Raw genomic sequence first — 22,214 nt, forward strand, 5'->3', positions numbered from 1 at the left:
TTTTGCAAGCACACTCAATTGCTTTACACACACACACATAAGCACTAAAAAATACCGCAAAATACAAGAATGTATGTACATATGTATGAGCAAGTGAACTTGTAAGTAAACCGGAGCTTGCGTGCACTTGCCACGCGGCTGTGTGTGTATGGGTGTGCCGTTGTGTTTGCGTTTGCTTTCGAGTGCTGCACGCTTCTCCGCATTTTCTATTACATCTTACACGCTTTTATGTTTGCTTTCATGCACCTTACTTCCATGTTTCGCTTATTATTGTGATTATTTTTGCAGGTGTGCAATATTTAGCACTAAAAATAAATAAACAGAGCAGGCAAACAAGCAAACATGGATGGCGTGCCAAGGGGTTCTTTGTTTTCACAACTCAAGTAGTAGATATATATAAATATGTATATAAGTGTGTGCATGTGTATGTGTGTCGCGTGTGCTCTGGTTTGTTTACTCGACTTTCTTCAATGCACTTTCGCTTCTTCTGAGTGTTTGCCTTGTAGTGCCTTGGCCCGTTCTATTTACTGCCGCTCAGCTGTTTGTTCTGCTGTAAGCTATGTATTTTTTTGCTCTCGCCACCTTCTGCTGCGCCCTGAGAATGTATTTTAGGTCAAGTCGACCGCACGAGGAGTTGTGGAGTCTATAGTGGAGTGTATAGTGCGTGTTAAGTAGTGGTCGCGCTGATGAAAACAAAGGAAAAAACTGAAAGTCGGCAAAAAGATGACATCTTCGAGGCATAATAAAGGGCTGTGTAAGCAGCGAAAAGTTTGTGTGGGTATGAGTTGAAAATATTGTCGCTCTGAACTCTGAACGCCTGAAGCTTATATATTTCAGTTTCTACTTCAGAATGCTTACTTACAATGCTCTGAGCGGTAGTTTGCGAAATTTTGGACCGTACTGAGTGCTTGAGATTAGAGAAGTGAAGGATGTTTTTTTTTCATTTTCGAGGTTATTTAATGTTGCTTTTTTCATTTTTTCATGTAAATTTGTTTTTCAATGATTAATTCAAACTATTTTTGTAGGCTTGTTAAATGATTTATATATGCATGGAATTATAATTTATTACTTTCAATTTTTACAAATCTGTTTATTTCATATACCAACAGATTAAGCAACAAAGTGATTATTATCACCATGAAAATAATTCAATAAAGCCGTAAAGAACACTATTTAACACAGACTGCGCTTGACAAACGATCAAAATGTTAAATATTTGCGTAAATGTTTTGTCACATTTTTTCCATCATTTTCGTAAATATTATTTATTTATTCGTTCTTATGCCATTATTCACTGACAGACAAAAACTTGCTATTTTCCGTTAAGCGCCGCAATTTTTTCATATATTTGAAGGCGCAAACGATAATCGATAGTTTTTTGCAACGAGCGAGTTTAATCATTAGCGCAATAATTGCAGTTTTTCGTCGATAATTTTTTTCATTATGACGTTTCATTTTTTGTATTGAAACATTATATATTCTTTTTGTGTGTTTTCGGCTGTTTAACTATAAATATGTTCACATTTAAGTAATGACTTTTGAAGGTGAACCTTTACTCGGATTGTTTTGTTCTAAAAATGGAAATTATTTTAATATATTTTTAGCAAAATATCAAAAAGTTTAGTTTTTAGTTTCTATATTGGGTAGTTGAAAAAGTCTTTTCGTATTTTTTCATGTAGCACAACAATGGTTCGCTCGCTTCCGTTCAGGAAATTTCGAAATTTTGATTTACACTGATGAAATAATGTCTCTCGCGAAAAAATGGAAAAAATTGGCCATATTTGTTTATTTATTTATTTGTATAAAAAAAAGTCTGATTAGTAATACGAAAAGACTTTTTCGACTACCAATATATTTTTTTCAAAATACTATCAGCCTATTCGGATAACTTTAGTTCACACTTCTATAAGTTGTCCAAAAATAATTATTTTCACTTCAATCTCACAAAAAAAATGTAAAATGTACTTAAAGCTTTAAGAAAAATCTCAAACCTCATCCTCATTATCAGCCTGCCAACCATTATAGGGAGGTATTAAGACATGCTAGTCTTCTGCTTGTTCTACCAATGACAAAGCAGTTTTCCATAGCTTTTAAATTGCACTGATTCTAAATCATTTTTCAGCCACCCACACACAGCCACTTAAACATATACACACGAATTTTTTTCTCCACTAAAGTTTTTTTCTATTTTCTGCTATAAGCTTTGCTTGTTATTCCTCAGATTTAACGTTTGTCTGTAGCACAGCTGTCAATGTTACCGGCAGACATTTTAATTTGCGCGTATTGTGTTGTTCTTGTTGCTGTTTTCCAAGCATTTTCCAAGTCAATACATTAGAGCAATTACTTTGTTAGAATTTTAATGATCCATCAAAAGAGACGAGCCACCAGAGCAGCTTGTCATTTTATGATGCACCATTAGAGGAGATTACATGCCGAAAAATGTCAAGTGGCGATGGGGAGGATAAAATATAGCAACAAATTTAAAGAACTTCAAAAGAGATTGGCATGACATTAGGGAATAACGGTATACCTGAATTTAAATGCGAGATGGCAGTAGCGGACTATTTATTGCTTTTTAAGGTTGAAAGACTCTAAAACAAAAATTTAAAATATCGAAAAAAGGTGAGTTTATATACTAGATATATTTATGTATGTAAGATATTGAAAATAAAATATTGAGAATAAAAATCAATATTTCACAATAAATACATATTTTATACTAAACTCCGCATTTATATGTAGTGAAATTAAATTTAAAGCAAAGTTGAGTGAAATCCATTTTCCACGCCAAATTGAGCGTTTAAGTTCATCTTTCCACAAAAAAATATATTTTTACAAAACCAAGATAATATTTTTTATATAAATAGCTGCACGTGCTTGTAAAAATTTTACAGTATCACCTAGCTAAAAATAATAAAAAATAGCTTTGGGATAATAATAGCAAAAGTGCGAGTGTTTGCAAATGAAAATATATACCCACACAAGCATGTGCTGTTAATTGGCAAAATTTCGACGATATCACAGTGAATTCCGAGCAATTTACATGCATCATAAAGTATGTATTTATCTATAAATGCATTTTTTAAAGAGTTTCTATTGCTTTGTAGGTCATAATCGCTTCAAATATTAAAGCTTAAATGTTGCAATGAAAAAGCAAAAAAAAAAAACAAAAAAAAAAATTATATGAGATTACTCATGCATATGAGAATGCGTGTATTACAGGTAACGAAGCAGAAAAAAGTTCCCCTCACACAATCAAATTTAGTAACTTTTTACCACAAAAAAATCTCTCGCACTAGGCGCCGCCATTTGATATTCTTTGTACCAAGACCGAATTTCTCGGAAAGAAAATATTGACTATGAAAGTGTATTGGCCTCAAGAAGTCTAGTTAAACACTCAATTCTTATCGACTTTAGTAAAAAGTTCCTTGAGTTCACGAAAAGCTCAAAAAGATCTTTGAGTAAATGAAAGGTCAGCAAAAAGCTTTCACATAGTAAGTTTCAAATCGGAAAATAACTGTATTTACCATAGCAATACCAATTTCCAAGGCTGACAAACAGAAATTTTGTGTTATTTTTCTAGAAAACTAAATAGAAAAGAATCTGGTCATACTAGGAACCGCCGATTTGTGTTATTCCTTTCATAACCAAATTTCCTGGGAAGAAACGATTGACTATGAAAGTGTATTGATCTCAAGTACTACTTCAGCCAAAAGCTGTTTCAAACATAGAAAGCTCACCGAAAAGTTTGCGTATAAAAGCTTACAAGTCGAAAATAAGTATCTTTATCATATTGAATCTATCAACTGAGCTCCAGACACAAATTTAGTGCAATTTTTCCCGAAAAGTAAAAAAAATATCTAGACACAACTATTTTATATTATTTGTCCTACGATTGAACTTCTCAAAAAGAAAATATTTATGGTGATAGTTTATTGACCCCAGCGCTCAATGCAATCACTCAATTCTTATTGAATTCAGTATAAAGCTCCTTCAATAAAAGCTCGAAAAAAGCTTGAAAGCTCCGCAAAAAGCTTCAAAGATCACAAAAAGCTTGAAAGATCACAAAACGCTTGAAAGCTCCGCAAAAAGCTTTCGCATACAAATTTTGAAATCGTATTTTTTTTTGTCATATTATCTATCTTATCCATGTTCCAAGATTGGAAGTTGAAAGGTACACCTCACCATCAAGTGCTCATGGCCTTTTGTTTAGATGAAATCATTCCAGATATAACTCTTTGCTTAGCTAGATTAGATTACACTGGTTGGTTGTCACGCCATACATATGCTCTTCAGGTCTAAACGATCTACGATCGAAAGTTTACGTCGAGCAGGACGTCAACCGTCTTTGCGAGCTTTAAGAACGAGACTTGATATTTGACTCTGAATCTTCATCCAAAACTGCTAAGCTCCTAGATATCTAAGCCGAGAAAAGGCCGGACATAAGTAAGCAAATGAGATGTTCCTAGTGGCCTGTAACCAGATATATATTCAGACGCTTCCTGACCACCTGTACAACCACTCACTACCTGCTTCTAAGGAAATTCTCTGACACAATGCGATGTGAGATTATTGCTTTAATTGCCACTTGGCTATCGACGTATGTACATATGTAATATTATTCATGTTATTTTCTGTCATTCTGAATTAATTTTCCTACAGCTTAGTGGAGCTTTTATCTATGTTATAATGGCGGACTCTGACCCGGCTACTTCAGGACTATTGGAAGCATAATTAAATATTCCGCCTATGTCAACAAATAATCCCAAGGCATATACCTTATGTTCTAGAGCTCTTTTTATATTTAAGGTTAATGAGTGAAGGGCAGCTTAGTGGATCTACTCTCAGTATAGGCGTGTTGAGCTTTCCACTGCATCTATTGTAGAATCTTTTCAAGTGTCTTCAAAAGGAATAATGTTAGCTTAACTAAGAAAGAGAGATAAAGTCCAATTGGCTTATGACTGTAGATTTATACAATATTTTCTATATAACTGTTTGTCAACGCATCAACAGTTTTGTGTTTTCATTTTCCAATTAATTGCCATTCGAATCAAATTAATTTTTTGTATTTGCAATCCATATAAATTCAATTGAATTTGCTATTTATTGAAATTTAGCGCGCTGATATTGATATCCGATAATCTCCCATTACGAGTATTTAGTTTCAGGCTCTAATAGATACTTGTTACTATGCACTCGTACATAAGTATAGGATGTACTTTAGTGAAAGCTGAACTATATCAATGTACATTACAATTATAACTGTATAAACGCGCACACTATGTATACATATGTATATTCGATTTTAATGGGAACTGACTACGCTGCCTTATGTCACAAATCTTCTGAAGTATTATCGGAAGCTGATATGAATAGAAAATTGTGTAAAATATTTCCATTTCGCTACAATTCTCAAAAATAATCATCAGTCAGCGAATCGGAAGTTGTAAAAGCAAAAGCTTAGGTATAACAGGTGCCATGGCAAGATATATTTATTGTACAAATATACTGGTAAATGCATATGTTTATGTGAAATGAATATAAGCGATGTCGATAATGCTTACCGGCAACCGATGAAAGCACGATATGCTGCAAGTAACCCAGTAGGTAATTAGGTCGGAAAATGTGGAAAAAGCAAGCAAGTGATACTTTAGACATTATCTTTTTTTGATAAAATTTTTATGGTAAACAGTTTGTAAATTCGTTCTTTAATAGTCATGGGGCTCCAGCCCTTTAAACTGAATTAGAAACTATAATTTTTTGTACCTTTTTTATTTTTATTTTGCCTACAGTTAGTAGCATTGTTTTACAAACCTTTCGAGAAATAATTTCAAAATGTTGCATACATTTAGGAGCAAGAAATTCAAATCTTCAGAAAAATACTTTAAAATATTAATGCGAGACTTCGAAGAATATAAAGTAATATTTCAAATGGTTTACTGGTATATTTACGTTACGCGTGTCGATTTAGCACATAAAATTGTCAAAGAGCAAGCATAATTGTGTGTGATATCCATCAGATACACGCCGTGAATGCGATAAGTTCAATATGAGTCAAATGCAATTCTGCAATCAACACGAGATACGGAGTGAATGAAGGCGTATCCTTTATCGTTAGTGTGTGTATGCTTTGCTGCACATTATATAACGTATTATTTAGCTTAGATCAATACAAATATATACAAGGAAATATATATAAATACTGTAATTGTAAATATGTATGGAGCTATATATGCCTGAGCGCATACTCGCTAGTATTCATGCTTTACGAGAAACGCTACTGATATCCCACCAAAAGTTTATAACTTTTCACTTTTGCATGTCACATTCCACACAGCCGCTCCATGCCCGCTCTCAGACACTCTTCACATTGACTCGCTTTACCAGCATTAAGTGCATACTCTCGCTTACATAGCACGCTCGAGCGTCTTTCGTTCGAGCGTCAAGCGTCTGTCGACAGTCAGGAAATGACGGAAAACGGAAGTCATGTCAAAGCGGAAAGGTGAGCACCAGCTGTCTGAGTGTTTACATGTATATTTCAGCGAACGGGAGAGTGGGTGAGAGAGCTTATAGTAAGAAGAAGAAGCAACGCTTACATACTTCAAACGGAGCTCAAGGCGTCAATATAATTTAAGTATTTTGTACCAGCGAGTGTTGTATACCAATGCCTGCCGCTGTGTGTGTTTGTTAGTATGTCGTACTGAAGCGGATGCAGACGACTGACAGCCGGAATATGCCGGCATGCTGGCAAATGCTTGACAGCGTACACAATTTGGCATTTAGTTTTTCATGTGTTTATTTTTGTACACAAATTTTATTGTTGTATTTGCTTTGACGCCGGCTAATGTTGAAAAATTTGGACGTCTTTTGATTATGCGCCTTCACTTATTTCACTCTCTGGCTTTTTAATGGTTTAAGTATTTTTCTTACAAGTCAGGGTGTAATGTTGATTGAAACGATTAATTGAATACTGCCACTGTCACAACAATATTTCAATAAAGGATGACAAAGGCGGACTTCTCAAATCCCATAAGACCCTAAATCTTACATTTATTAATGTGAAATAACTAATGACAGTTAACAAGTGACAGATGGCAAGTTAAAATGACTAATGACAAATGTCACGTGACTAATCTCTACTGACAGCTGATTAAAGACGTAATGTTAAAAATGAAATGCTAAAAGACAAATGACCTGTCCTCACTAGAAATAACATCAAGCTACTTCATCATCAGACTGGTTTGGGTTCCTGGTCACAGCGGAATAGCTGGCAACTGTTAGACAGAGCCCCGCTGACATCGAAATGAGAATGAGTTGTATCTCCATTGACATCTTGCGTTCTAGCTCTCGACGAATGGACCTCACCTGCATTTAGCAAGCGCTCAGTAGAATGTAGGAGATCTACTGAACTACTTACACTGAGCAAAGTTCAGCCGCAATCGTAGGAGTTCTTACTGGACATTGTTCAATAGGTAAAATGTATGACTTAAAACCTTGACGGACGCTAGTTGTCAAATTTGCGTGGAAGAGGATGAGGTGGATTTATTCATGCACTTTCTCAACCTTTTACCAGCCTTTGCAAGACTGAGGCTGAAGAGTCTTGGTAATCTTACTTTGGCGAACAGGTAGAGAAAGCCGAAACTGATATTAGCCGTCTCCAGTTTTTAAGAGTTTTTGGTACCACAACGAACCAGCGTTCAAATCTGTCCAAGATCACTCTTAGGATCGACCTCTTAACCTAAATAATAAATAATAAAACATAATCTATGACAACTGACGACTCTCAAGTGACTATTAATTCATGTCTAATGACAATTGTTTACTTACTTATAGTCTAACCATCGAAAATTTATATCGGAATCGGTGGAAACTTTAAACTGCTGAACTTTCAAAGATTGGTACTTCATCTCAGTCTCAGAATAAGAAAGCTTCAAAACTAAGCTATATTCCTACGGTTTAATGCTGAACGAGTGGACCTAGTGTGAGCTCGGTAAGCCTTGATCAACATAATTTTATGGCTCGGAGTACAGAAGGCAGATTAAACTGCCATTAAACCGGCTCTCAAAAAAGTTTATGGTTGTAGGTTTTCTAACCAGTAATACCTATCCAGTGAGAATAAAAATTATAAGTTTTTGTAAGCCCAAGGTTGGAACATCTCGAACCTCAACACGCAGATAAAAAATATCGAATATAAGCGATAATAATAGCTTTATGTTATATGTATGAGGATTGTGCCCAATATAGGCCGGACGTCAAGAATACAAGAGGTTCTGATTTCGGAAATCAATTTCAATGCCTTGGTGCCTTTTATAAATTGCCGCTCTTTTTATATATCGCTAGAATTACGAAACTCCTGTCAGCCTTTTTCGAAGATGAAATATCAGCTTTACTGCCTCTATCAATAATCAAAGAGGCTCGAAAAAAGATAGCACACTTTCCGAAGTTCTTTAGTCCAAATAGGTTGAATTTAAAATTAATACGCTCCCAAATTTAAATTATTTACACTCATATATAACCCATATGAAAGCAACTAAGTATATGTATGTATGTATATATTATTATCTACATAACCGCGATGGCATTGATTGCAAGCGAGCTTTGCTTCCGAACACCGTTCGATGGCTGGTGATAAACGTGATATACGAGTGCGGATAAGTTCGAAGCAATGTTAACGCGCGCAAAGACAGTCAACAGTCTGCGGAAGGAAATGGCAATCAAAGCAGCTGCATAAATATTTGGCTGATATGCGAGCGCGCTGCCAGCCGGAACGAAGGTAGCGAAAAATGTGCGTCACAGAGTTATTTATGGTTGAGTGCGCGCTCATATATTAAGCATATAAATATGTGTGTGGCGGCAAGTAGCTGCGATGGCATCAATGAAAATTTGTCTGCAACATAAGTGGCAAATTTAAATATTTTATGGCATTTATGGCTGGAAGAAATTTTTGCGAAATACTTAAGCGTATTAAAGTGAATGCCTTGATCGATCAATATGTTGGTCAATAAAAATGACACACAATTATTTTAATCCTTCAACGGCTCAATATATTTTTTAAATATCTATTTTATATATATACGAAGTGAAAAGAGGAAAACAACAATATCAATCAAAGCGCCTTGCCTTGTGAAAGAAGGATTATGTAAGTTGTTGTCGACGTCATCCAACGTTAGGTTCAAAAAACGTGCTGTTTCGATGAAGTCGGTCCAAAAGTAGAGGGTTGTCAGATGAGTAGGATTGGTGAGGCATGCAAAGAGGACATATATTAGATATGTCGTGGTGGATTTGGATAAGTAGGAGTTTAATCTGTTACAGTTTCCAGAACGAAGCTGAGCTACTGTGACTCTCGTCTTCGTGACAACTCGAGCTCTTATGCAATGGGTGTGGTTTGACTCTAAGTACGCCATTCGCTGAGAGGAAGTCGGTGAAGGTGTTGATGGCTCCACTGTGGTCGGCGCATTGTTTGAGGTCGTCAACGTAGTTTAAGAATAACCTTTTAAGAGAAGGTTCCGCTCCAAACGAGTTTTGCAAAAGCACCACAGCAGGAACTGCTTAGAGAGGAGATCATTTTACTCCTTAACTGGGAGCATACGGGCCTCACTATGCTGGCGCTCGATAGGAAACATCAAGACACATCCTATCGTAGTTTGGAGTGCGGTGTTCTGACAAGTCTGGAGCTTCCTCGTCTGCGTTTCAGTGCATCCAGGCAAATTGGCGGCGTAACTAAGGCCCGGTCGGCCGATTGCCTTATAAGTTGCCAATCTTTCTTTATCCTTACCTCATGTGCTGCCGGCTAGCGACTTGAGGATTTTGTTGCGGCTCTGTACTTTGGCGATAATCCTGGCCGCATGTGGAGTCAAGAGCACAGACTGTCACAAGTCACGCCTTAAATTTTTGGATTGTTGACAGTTGGAAACTTAGCGCCATCGACTGCAATATTAAGGTCTAGTCTGTACGTCTGGTCTGTTCGTCCAATTTGTGAATACGGTCGCTGTTGATTTAGTGGGGGAGAGTGTAAGGTTCCGTACAGCGAGGAATCGAGAATTTCCACAACAGTCGATTCTATGTAACGGAATTGACCCGGATTTTATCCGTCCAAGGACTGTTATTTCGGAGATCTAACACCGTTTAGATAGGTAAGTCTTAAGAAACTGAGACTGGACCGACCTAGCATGATAAAAATTTAATCCACCAATGGAAAGCTCAACGGTCTAAGTTTTCTACTTTTCTATTTAAATATCTAGCTTACCTATATATCTAGCTTTCATAACTGTGCTTGCGGTTGTTATAACGGTGAAAAATATTTTCTAAATACTTCTGGAATAAGTACTGATGAAACGGACATGGCTAACTCGACTCAGCTTCTCAGGCTGATCATTTACATACCATATTTATTTTTTAGGGAATCCGATGTTTAAGCTTGAGTGTTCCAAAAATCGTGGCCAAATCAATATACCTTGTTTGGGGCATAAACACACAACAAAAAGCATGAAGCTTCAAAAAAATATAAGAAATTCGAAACTTTTAGTTTCCACGCTCCAACAGTCAAAAACTTTCAGTTCGACCGAAGACTATTTCCCTATGTAATATGCACAAATCAATTAAATTTTAATGGAAAATATTTATACTTCGAGGCGTTACTTAAAGTAAAAAATCTATAGACCAAAGAAAATAAAATAAATGAATGTAAATTGTCAGCAATCGACTAATGCACCCTTAAATATAAGAATATGAAGGCCAAACAAAGCAGTAAGCCTTTCGAAGAAATGGTGAACCCTCTCTAAAATGTCAGCAATATCATTTGTAACAAATGAGTGAAAATTGGCGAGCGATAAGGAGTTCCTTCCTATCAACGTGAGAATAACGAGGATTGAAGGAATTTTCTGCAGAGTGAGCGTAAGCGGCTCAATCGAAGCAAATAAAGCCGAAGGAGAGGGAAATACGGAAAGTAGTAAAGTATTAAACATAAGTAAAAGCAAATACGTAAATGTCAGGCAGGAGTTAAGTAAATGGAAAGCAATGTGATGTAAATTTTGCGAAGCCTAAAGTGAAATTCAGGTTCACTGCGAACAAATCCGCCTTAAAATCGTCGTAGGCGCAGTCAGGTGTAACAATGTAAGCTAACAGAGACTATTTGGGCTGTGTTAGACTAAAACATATTTCGGTACACACACAGCCTTACACACACAAGAATACAGTACATTGTTATGTTTGCCATAAATATGTGAAGCGAGCAGTCAAGTCAGGTGGATATGTAAATATGTGAAAGGAAGGACAAGAGTGAAAAAATGGGCACAAAAAAGTTAACGAATATTTGGCCAAGTCTGCACCGAAGGTGCTTATAGTCAGGCAAACATTTTTAGGTTGGCATAAGCCTCTACATGCATGCATACAAGCGAAAATGTGTCCTTTTGTGTAATCAGCATTATATAAATAGCAAAAGCTACACCATACGCCATTATGTTCCAACAAAAATGTCTGTCAGTGGTCTTGAAAATATTTTGCAAATGGAGTCTGATTGAGTTTGATTTATGACCGAGTACACAGACACTTATATAAATACCCAACACAAAGCTGCTTATGCTTACAAACGTATGTACGTAGCAACGTGCAAGTACGTATCTTTCTTCGCCTGCCGCGACAGGCCACTAAGAGTGAGAGCCAAGGCTGTGGCCGTCGTGTGCAGCCCCCGTCGTTGCCGCACTGAATTAAGTATTGGCATGGCTGCTGGCAACAATGACATTGTTACCTTTCAATGCAAGGTCAGCTGACTGTTGCCAACTGCTCTGCCGCTCACGGTCGTAGCCTTCGCCAATGTTATGCTGAGCACAAAAACCGCTTGCCGAAAAGCGACGGTGTGAAGAACTGAGATTTAGTGAAAATTGCCAAGGTGAAAGATAGCGGTATAAGATACTTACGTAGCACTGTGTAGGAGAACTAGCAATATGTGCTTGCGGCACTTTGGTCATTAAATTGCGACACAGTTTTCTTAAATTTTATGAACAGCCAAGGTATTGTCGATTTTGGCTGCATATTGGGGAAAGTTACTTTTGTAAATTTAGAGGTTTATATTAGTACAACAGTTTTCAAGCATTATAAAAAATAATATTAGAGAGTTTTTCAGTTACCGAAAATGGACTTAAATTTTTTTTTTAATCTTTTTCAAAATATGGCAACCTTACCACCTTTGTTGTGACTTCAATTTAACGAATATTATAAATTTTTCGTTCAATAAAAGCAATAGTGGGTTGTTTGGTCGTACAACAAGCTGAAAAAAACTGTGATCCCGAAAATCGAATCCCGAAATTTCGGGATTGTACTTCTGATAAAGATATAACCGTAAGCACGTTGGTTGCGGTCAAAGCTACATTAAAGAATTAAGTGAAGAAACTTTAATCCCGAAATTTCGGGACTGCTAACTTTTGGTAAACAATAATAAATGCTGCAAGCTGCATAATACATAATTTTTGATTTTTCTCAAGCAGTAAAACGTGAATAGCAATCTAACAAATAATAGCTCTCCAGAGCTCTTCGTTTACCGCCGATCTCGTACTCAGTACTGATAAAAAATAGCAAATACTGGAAGCACTTTAAAATATTGATTTTTGATGATTAAACATACAATACAAGGCGATCTGTAAAATTTCGAGATCTAGAAAATCGAATCCCGAAACTTTGAGATCGCGCTCTGCTGATTAAAATAATAAATAAAACAATGCAGTAACGTTAAAAGGTTGGTTTTAATCTGACTTATATTTACATTAGAAGATAAAGTAAATAAAAAAATGGGATCCCGAAACAGGAGTCCCGAAATTTCGGGATTGCAAACTTCTGATAAATAACAAACTACTGCAGGAACATGTTAATTTTGAACGGGCAATAAACGACAACCTAAAAAAAATCATGATCCCGAAAACTGAATCCAGAAATTTCGGGATTATGTACTTCTAATAAGAAAAACTGCTGCAGGAACATTGTTAATTTTGGTCGAACATACAGCAAACGAGAACTCAACAATGAAATCAGAAGCCCGAAATTTTAATCCCCAAAATTTCGGGATTGTGTACTTCTTTAAGAAACTACAGTATACTCTCGAAAAGTAAATTCTAATATCGGAAAAGTAAATCACCTTTAAGATTACACATGCACCTCGAAAAAGTAAATTTTTTAATTTACTTTTCAGAGAGTGTGATAAAAAATTCAAAACGAAGCAAGCAGCGTTTTTTACGATGATGCAAAAACACTTACTCTCTTGTTTATCGCGTCTTTTTAGTAAACAAAGAAACTGCTGATGAAATAGAAATTTTGTCAGACACTTCAGATGGAGAAGAAGTCAGCCAGGAACCCAAAGTGACATATGCGGAAGCAATTCAAAGCGTAAACAACTTGATCCACTGGTTTAAAAATGAAAACGATGCAAACCAGGTGTCAGACTTTTTGAATTGTCGTGCAAAAATGGTCAGAAAATATATTGCAAATGAAAAAAAACAAAAGAATATTCAAGATTTTTTCTCTTCATAGTAAATACATATGCATGTATGTAAATGTAACTACATATGTTTTTCATGTAAATCTATATGTTTTATTGAAGCAAATAAATGAATGAATTTTTTAAGTTTAAAAATGCATTTAATATTATAAAAACAGATAATTTATGTATATATTTGGAAAAGTAAATTATTCGAAAAAGTAAATTACCCAAAATACCAATCGATTTACTTTTCGAGAGTATACTGTATTTCAATGCTATAATTATTATATCATATGTACTTATGTATGTATGTATATGTAGGAGCATTGTTAATTTTGTTCGGATCTACAGTAAACAACAACTCAAAATTAAAATCAGGATCCCGAAAACTGAATCCAGAAATTTCGGGATTATGTACTTCTAATAAAAAAATTACTACAGGAACATTGTTAAATTTGGTCGGTGGTTTGGCCTCCAATAAACGACAACTCAAAATTAAAATCAGAATCCCGAAAACTGAATCCCGAAATTTCGAGATTGCGTACATCTAATAAAAAAATTATATCAAAGCTCTAATTATTATTTAATACAGGTATGTACATATACATATGTGTAATTTTTAAATTTTTAAGGAAAAAATCCTCATCTTAAGCCAAAACATTGCTTAGCTGAGAAGCACTTTAAGTTTACGCAAAATTTAATACTCACTTACTTACTTATATATGTATATGCCACGTATTCAAATGCATAGTTTATATTTATTGTTGTAACGAAATAATTCTGCATTGCTCGTTTACATAGAAGCCTCAGAGGATCTAAGGCGATATCCTTGAAAGTGAAATGAAATATCAGCAGTAAGCGGTCAGGGTCGCTTTTGTGTGAAATAAAAACACATGCATACCCACACACACACATGCAGTATCTGACATGCATTTATTGCAGCAGGGAAGAAAGCAAGCGGCAAATATTTTAATTGTTGTGGGGTACGAAATACAAGTACACACACATACCAGTTTCCGCACGAAAATTGAGGTAGAGCATGCAACAGCAAAAAAATAACTGTAATTTAAAAAGCTTATGCATGCAAGCAGCTTTAAGAACACACCAGCATTTAAATACATAAATATTTAAAATTTTTAAGGCCTTTATATGTGTGCGTGTAAGTGTTTGTATTATTCAAAAACTGTTGTGTTGTTGCTGCTGCTTGCTGTTGTAGAAAGTGACTTGAGGGGCGAATGCAAATAGAACGTATGTGCAACATGTTGTTGCAAGCCACAACAACTTCGCATCTTGCTCGAACATTTTCCTCCCTCACTTTTCGCCGCCGCACTTACTTTCCCTCTCTCGCACACTTTCACTCTCTTCCTCTGCCACACTTTCACTCTTATGAAGCAGCAATATTTCAAGTCTGCATTTTATATGCAGCAGCAACAATAATGTTTAAGCGAGCGTACGACACACAGTAACTAAATGAATGAATTAGTTAATAAATGTGATGTACGATATGGCGCCCGCCCCTAGCAGCGATTTAACGGCGTCGCAGGTGAAATGGTGTGATGTTGCATGAGCAATAAATTCTCAATAAATTTATGAGTACGCACACACGAAAAGGGGAAACCAATGTCAGGAGCGCTTGGGGCTTCCACAGGATGCTATGTGGAAATAAATAAAATTTATGGTATGGAACGGCAGAGAAATGCAATATTTTTCTCATTTCGTGGAATTTTACCGTTAAGATCACTTCTGTGAGACTGTGAGTAGTTAAACGTAATTCTCTTTTGATTACTTCGAGATCGTGAAATATGCGCGATACGGTTTCGATAATACCCTCGGTTTATGAGACGGTTGATTAGCGCTTTCCAATAAACAATAGTCAGCAATAGCTTTAAGAAAGTATAGACGTTCCCAGTTAATTTTGTTTAAAAACACCGTACCTTTTCCAACTGGAAAGAAAGAAGAGCGAGAGAGAGGGATAGAAAAAAGACACAAAGAAAGAAGAGAGAGAGAAAGAGGTAGGCAGAGAGAGATAGGGAGAAAAAGAGAGAGAAAGGCAGAGAGAAGAAAGGAGGTAGAGAGAGGGAGAGAATGATAGAGAAAGCAAGAGAGAAAGTGAGAAGAAGACAGAGAGTAGAGTACAATGAATTAATTAGAAAAATAGAGAGAGAGGGAGAGAGGGAAATACATCTTTGTAAGTTCCTAACACAGGTATATGTCTAGACATCTTCAAGGTAATTATAAAAAATCGTGCTGAAAGGATGGCGAGCCCGAGGCTATAGGCAAGACTTTAGTCTGAAGAATGCTAAAACGAGTCAACCCAAATAAAAATTATGCCAAGTTGATATACGATTTCTTCTCAACTAGTTCTTACCCTTAAACCCCATTGTTTTCGTGGAATAATTCTAAGAAAATCTATTATTCGAGGTTTGTGGACTGACAGGCTTTTCAAGGCGAGAATGATTACATTTAGTACATTCAGGATCGGCAAAATTGTGAGCACTACTGGGGTAGGAAAACTCGTATGCCTTTTATTCACACGGCCGGAGAGAGTCGCTGGAACACCTTCTATACCTCTACCCAGCATTATCTAGAACTCACAGTTCAAAGGACTAGACGAGTTATCAAACTTAAATATCACGTCGCTACTAAAACTCTCAAAAAGAGTTGACGTCTTGTAAACTAAGAAACAGAATCTCCATCAGACTTTACTAAGGACCAGTATGTCTATAAATGGCGCGGCAGCCGACTAGTATAACCTAACTCAGCTTTAGTACTAGGATCAACTCTATAACCTAATCTAACCTGCATATGGATTTATAAAAAACTTACATGAAAGTAGTATGGTAGGCAGGCGTACGGAAATCCACCTACCGTAAGCCAATGGAAAGGGTTTAGAGTCTCGCTACGCTGTGCATAACGGAGGCTTTAAGGACACCACAAAAGGCGGGTCTTGAATTGGTACTAAACCTGCCACCTATAGAAGCCAGAAGCAAGCAACTTCACTTTTTCTGGGTGCCAGGCCATCGAGGGCAATGGAAGAGTGATCGACATTGGGAAGCCCATTGTCTATACGACGATCTGGACCGAAACTTGGTAAAGAAAATCAAAACTCTATGGAACGAGCTACCTGGGTGCAAAACTGCAAAAGTCATGTGCAAAACCATAGATAGGAAGTACTCAAAATTCCTATTGGAACTCAATGGAAGATAATAGAAATAGGAACATGAGCGGAAATAGTGACTGGTCACTGTCTGGTGGCGGCACACGCCCGCAGAATGGAACTGAAAGATCGAGAAGACTGCAAGAAATGTTTAGAGCAAGGCACCCCGCACTATGCAGTAAGTATATGGGGTTCCCACGGTATGATACACTGTAGGAGGTATCGATAGTGAGGACGCGTCAAGCGAAAGCATCCTAAAGGAGTACTATTTCTTATAGACCTAGCAACTGAGCTCCATCTCGTATCACAAAAGACCAAAACTGATCTATACTTGGCTTATTGGGCCTACCAGATTAACCTAACCTAACTAAACTTTTTTTCAAAATTTTGAAACAAAAATAATAAATATAATAAATAATACCTTATTAACTCATATTCAATGACCTTCATAGTTCTCTCAGGTATTGTACTCGATATTTAGGTATGTACTTTCATATAATTTTTGAAATACTGCTACGGTTTCCAAACACTTTTGGTGTCTAGAAAGAAAACTAAAAGCGAATTTTACGCGCCACACTTGTCTGTTAACATCTTAAATTCTTTTCATACACACTTTTTCCACTCTTTTGTACCATCTAGCACACCTCCTTGTAGAACACGTTCATATTTTTTCGTGCTGAAACTTAAAACGCTTTCAACTAACCTGCAATAATATGAGTATCGCCTCAACAGCAAAGCTCGAGCTGTTAAAAATAGCAAAACGCTCGAAGATAAAACGGAAGCACAAGCATTCCTACGTATGTAGGTACATATGTGTTGGTGCATATGTTTTGTGTGTCGTGTGTGGGTGTCGCCTTCACTTTAGTGCAAGCAGCAATTCAATTAGCTGCACAAGTAACTTTATGCTCAAGGATAAATCGAGCATTGTGCTGACGTTTTATATGTGGGACTTTCATTCGGGTGATCCACCCATCAGCAGCCGGTTGATGGTTTCTTTTTCGACAACTCGCTATTTAAGGACAAACATTTCAATTGTGTCTAAAAATTGCGAAGAATATTTAAATGAAGTTCAGTTTTCGCGGTAGAAGATAGACTGCAACAAAATAGTGTAACGCAACGAAATTTCGTCACGCTCGTGGTATTTTGCATATTACCATACATTTTGGAAAGCCGGAATTTATTTGTATACGTATGATTTTTTTTGGAAATTAAAAAATTGGAAGGTTGCCACTTGTTTTAATTTCTTTTTGATATTTGTAAATTAAACGAGTTATTACAATGTGGATGTTAAGGAAGGAGTTTTAGAGGGACTACTAGTTGAAAATAATTTTGACAAGAGTTGCCACCTGTTTAAATGTTTTCAATTTCCATAAATTAAATGAATTAAATAATAATTTGTTGAAACTAAGAATTTTATAATGTTGCCACGTGTTTGAAGTTTTTTATACATTTGTAAATTGAATGAATTACTTGTTAGAATGTGGATGTTGGAAAAAATGGTTTTAGAGGGAGTAATATTTGAAAAAAAAGCTTGACAGGAGTTGCCACCTGTTTATTTTTATCAATTCCATAAATTAAAGAAATTAAATATTAATTTGTATACGTACATATGTACGTATGTATGTACATATATGCATTTTTTATTATTCGAAGTTGAAATTAGAAAGTTAGAAGGATGCCACGATTTTGAATTTTTTTATACTTATAAATTAAACGAATTATTATAATGCGGATATTAAAGAAAAAAAGTTTAGAAGGACTAATATAATAGATGAAAAAAATTTTGGCAGGAGTTGCCATCTGTTTAATTTTACCTCAAATTATAAAAATAAATTATAATTATATATTACGAATTAAATATTTATTTTGATATGTATTTGAATATATTCTTTATTATATGGTGTTGAAATTAAGAATGTTGAAAGGTTGCCACCTTTTTGAATTTTTTTTATAAGTTGCCATCTGTTTAATTTTTCCTCAAATTATATAAATAAATTATAATTATGTATTAGGAATTAAATATTTATTTTTATATGTATTTGAATATATTGTTTATTATACGGTGTTGAAATAAGGAATGTTGAAAGGTTGCCACCTGTTTAATTTTAATCAAATCATACAAAATAAACAAATTAAATATTTATTTGTATACGTACACACATACACAATACATATGCATTTCTGATTATTCGGTGTTTTAATTAATAATGTTATAAGGTTTCCACCTGTTTTCAATTCTTTATATTCACAAATTAAACGAGTTATTGCAATGTGTATATTAAAGAAAAAAGGTTTAAAAGGAATAAAAGTTGAAAAAATTTTGAATGGAGTTGCCACCTGTTTTTTTTTGTTTTGAAATTATATAAGTTAAAGGAACTAAGTATCAATATATGAAAATAAAATAAGATATTTTAGACGAATTCCGCACGGAACATTTTAGGCAAGGGTTGCCATCTTTTTTTAGAAGTATACGGAAATATTATTGAAGTAGTTGTATTTAATAGAAAATATCACAAATTAATAATTGGAAGAAACGAAATTAGAGTTAAAGTCAAAATCAATGACCAAGCCGACGAATATGTCGGTCAATTTCCGATATTCTTCCAACTTCACAGCGAGGTCATAAAGCCTTTAAGAATACAATTTTCTACAAAGATGAATGGCAAACTCTTTTTTGTTCGTCGCTTAAATTAATCAAAAAAATGGCGTCAGCAAATCATTTTTGACTATGTCAGTGTTCGCGGCCTCTTTGAAACAAAAAAGAAATGTTAGTAAATGAACTCACATTCTCTAACCATTTCGAAAATTATATTAATGCGTATTACCGCTTTCATAATCTAACCTAAAATAATAGTGTACTTAAACGAGCAATAAATGAAATAACGTAGCTTCCTAATCAAATATTCACGATTACAGGCAATGATATAACAACAATGCTCGATGATACTGCCAAAATATATACAAACATTTTCAATTATACCACACCAAAAACCGAAATGAAATACTTCACACAACAATAAAACAACAGCAAAAAATATAAATGAAAAACGGAAATCGCTCACTCCCAAAATAACTGTGAAAAAAGAGGGAAAATAAATACGAAGCCAAAACAAACGCTCGCGGAGCCGTCATTGATATACAAATTAATTTCAGCATTACAAGCAAAACAGGGAAAGTGCGCATAACAACAAACAACAAAAAATCAATTCCACCGAAATGCTAATTAGGCAGCGCATGGTGGCTTCATTAAGCCAAAATGAGCAGCGCGCGCGCCAAAAAACATTTACAAACTCACCAGCATGAGGGGCGTTGCGCGAGGCGCGGTGCGGTGTGCAAGGGTGTGAGTGGCGTGCAATATGAAGCGCTGCCATACAGCTGGAATTAAATATAAGTAAATACTTGTACAAATTGAAAGCATTTAACGGTTAATTGCGCACACGCTTCGCTAAACAACAGCTCAGTACAGCGCACCGTACCGCACCGCAGCGCAGCCGAGCATAGGTGCTATGGCATTGCACAGGAGCGGCAACTTCAATTTTCACTTACACTTTCATTGAAATGTAAATACATTCGACTAAATGCCTTCCGTCATGAGCGCTACCAGCTGTGGCATATATTTAGGCGCCCGCCTGTACTTGCGTACAGCTCAAGTGTGCACTAGTGTACACGCACACACATACACCCATGGTAGGTGCGCCCCGCCCCACCAAAGCCGCTTTAATGAGCGCGCACCTGCGTTTACTTAATGATGTACGAAATGCATGAGCAAAAACAATGAGCGCCGCGCCGCAAACTATGCTTTGCTTCATGATTTTTGGCTGGCAGCTTTTGAAGCCAGGCGTTTATGCGTATTTACAAGCGTATACATGCTTCTTCAAGCACTATGCAATTATAAATATATATATAATACACATATTTACAAAATCGCTCCTTTGTTGGTAAACATTCCTGTGTCAATTCTAAGAAACTGCTGCTCGCTCCAAAAAAATATTCACTTAGCTTGTTTAGCATATTTTCGTTCGCTGTTTTCATTTCTCCGCTTTAAACTAAAGCAGGGTTATGAAGGCTGGTAATAAGGCGCCTTGCTGCAGCCAATGTAAATTTAAATAAGCGCTCAAGCCACAACTTTGCATACATTTAGGCTACGAGGCGCTTGGATTTTGTGTGCAAAAGTATACAAATTTGTTTTTGTTAGCTTTGTTTAAGGTCGACGATTTACCTAATCATATGCCATACTTGTTTGTACTCGGATCTAATAACTAGTTATTTTGTGCCGGCATACATTTAGGCGCTTCAGATAGGGCATACAAAATAGTTTATGTAGTAGTAGCGGAAATTTTAAGCTCACTTCCAGGGCTTCAGAAATCGAATTATAAATTTTTTGTGCTTTAAGAAGTAGTATAAATATGTATAATAGAATCATAAGGCAAGTTCACGGAAGATGAATTCAAAATTTTTACTAATAACGAAGAATTTCTCAGACTATGCATAATTTCTTGGAGGATGCAATCACGTGTAGAAGTTCTCTGATTGCCATTCACTAGGGAGTGACCAGAAAGGATTCTTCTACATATGGCTCAAGCAGCTCACGACTTCCGATTCTAGACCAAATATCCTCTTGGTAGCCAAAGAACATCCTTTTGAAGTTGAGCTGAAGTGAGAAAGCGAAACATCCCCTCCACAGAGTTATGCGATGGGTTTGGGACCCGCCAAGTAAAAAACGAAACCATTGGTTTTCGGAAAAAGCTGGTACGATGAGAAGTGCCGTGGCGTAGTGGAAAAAAAGAAGACTGCCTACCTCGCAGCATTACAATCGACCCCAACCCTTGCGGGATAGGAGAGATACAGAGAGTTGAAGAGGTAAGCGATACGCATTTGCAGACAAAACAGGAAGAAGTCGAAATGCGAGATTACGAAGAGCTTGACAAGCTGACCGACAGGGGTAATACTCGAAAATTCTAGGAAAAGTTGCGGCGACCAACAGAAGGTTTCAAGTTCGGAGCATACTCTTGTAGAACACTCAGAGGAGATCTACATAGATGCCCAGAGCATACTAAAATTATGGAGGGAATACTTCTCGAGCCTGCTGAATGACAGTAAAAGCATAATATCAGGAGATGGTGAGCTCGACCATGAAGAAGTTCGAATAACAATTACCCGTTTGAAAAACAACATAGCAGCGGGGTCCGATAGAATGTCGGCCGAGCTCTTCAAACACGGCGGCGAAGAACTCACAAGTTTCAAGCATCAGCTTCTTTGCAAGATACGATCCGAAGAAAGTATGCCCGACGCCTACCTTCAATAAGCTGTTGGACCTTATCAGTGTGGAAAATCTACAATCAATCATATTTTCACCATACGACAAGTCTTGGAAAAAGACGCGTGAAAGTAAGATCAACACACACCACCTCTTCAACGATCTTAAAGCCGCCTTCGACAGCAAGAAAAGGAATTGCCTTTATGACGTTATGTCTGAACTTGGTATCCCCCGCAAAGAGACTTCTTCATCGTATTGGCGAAGAAAATAATACGAGTTCCACAAGTCCTTCATTATTCCCATCCTGCTATATAGTGCGGACGTGCGGAAAA

The sequence above is a fragment of the Bactrocera dorsalis genome, chromosome 1 (genome assembly GCF_023373825.1).
Source record: "Bactrocera dorsalis isolate Fly_Bdor chromosome 1, ASM2337382v1, whole genome shotgun sequence".
Classification (NCBI taxonomy): domain Eukaryota; kingdom Metazoa; phylum Arthropoda; class Insecta; order Diptera; family Tephritidae; genus Bactrocera; species Bactrocera dorsalis.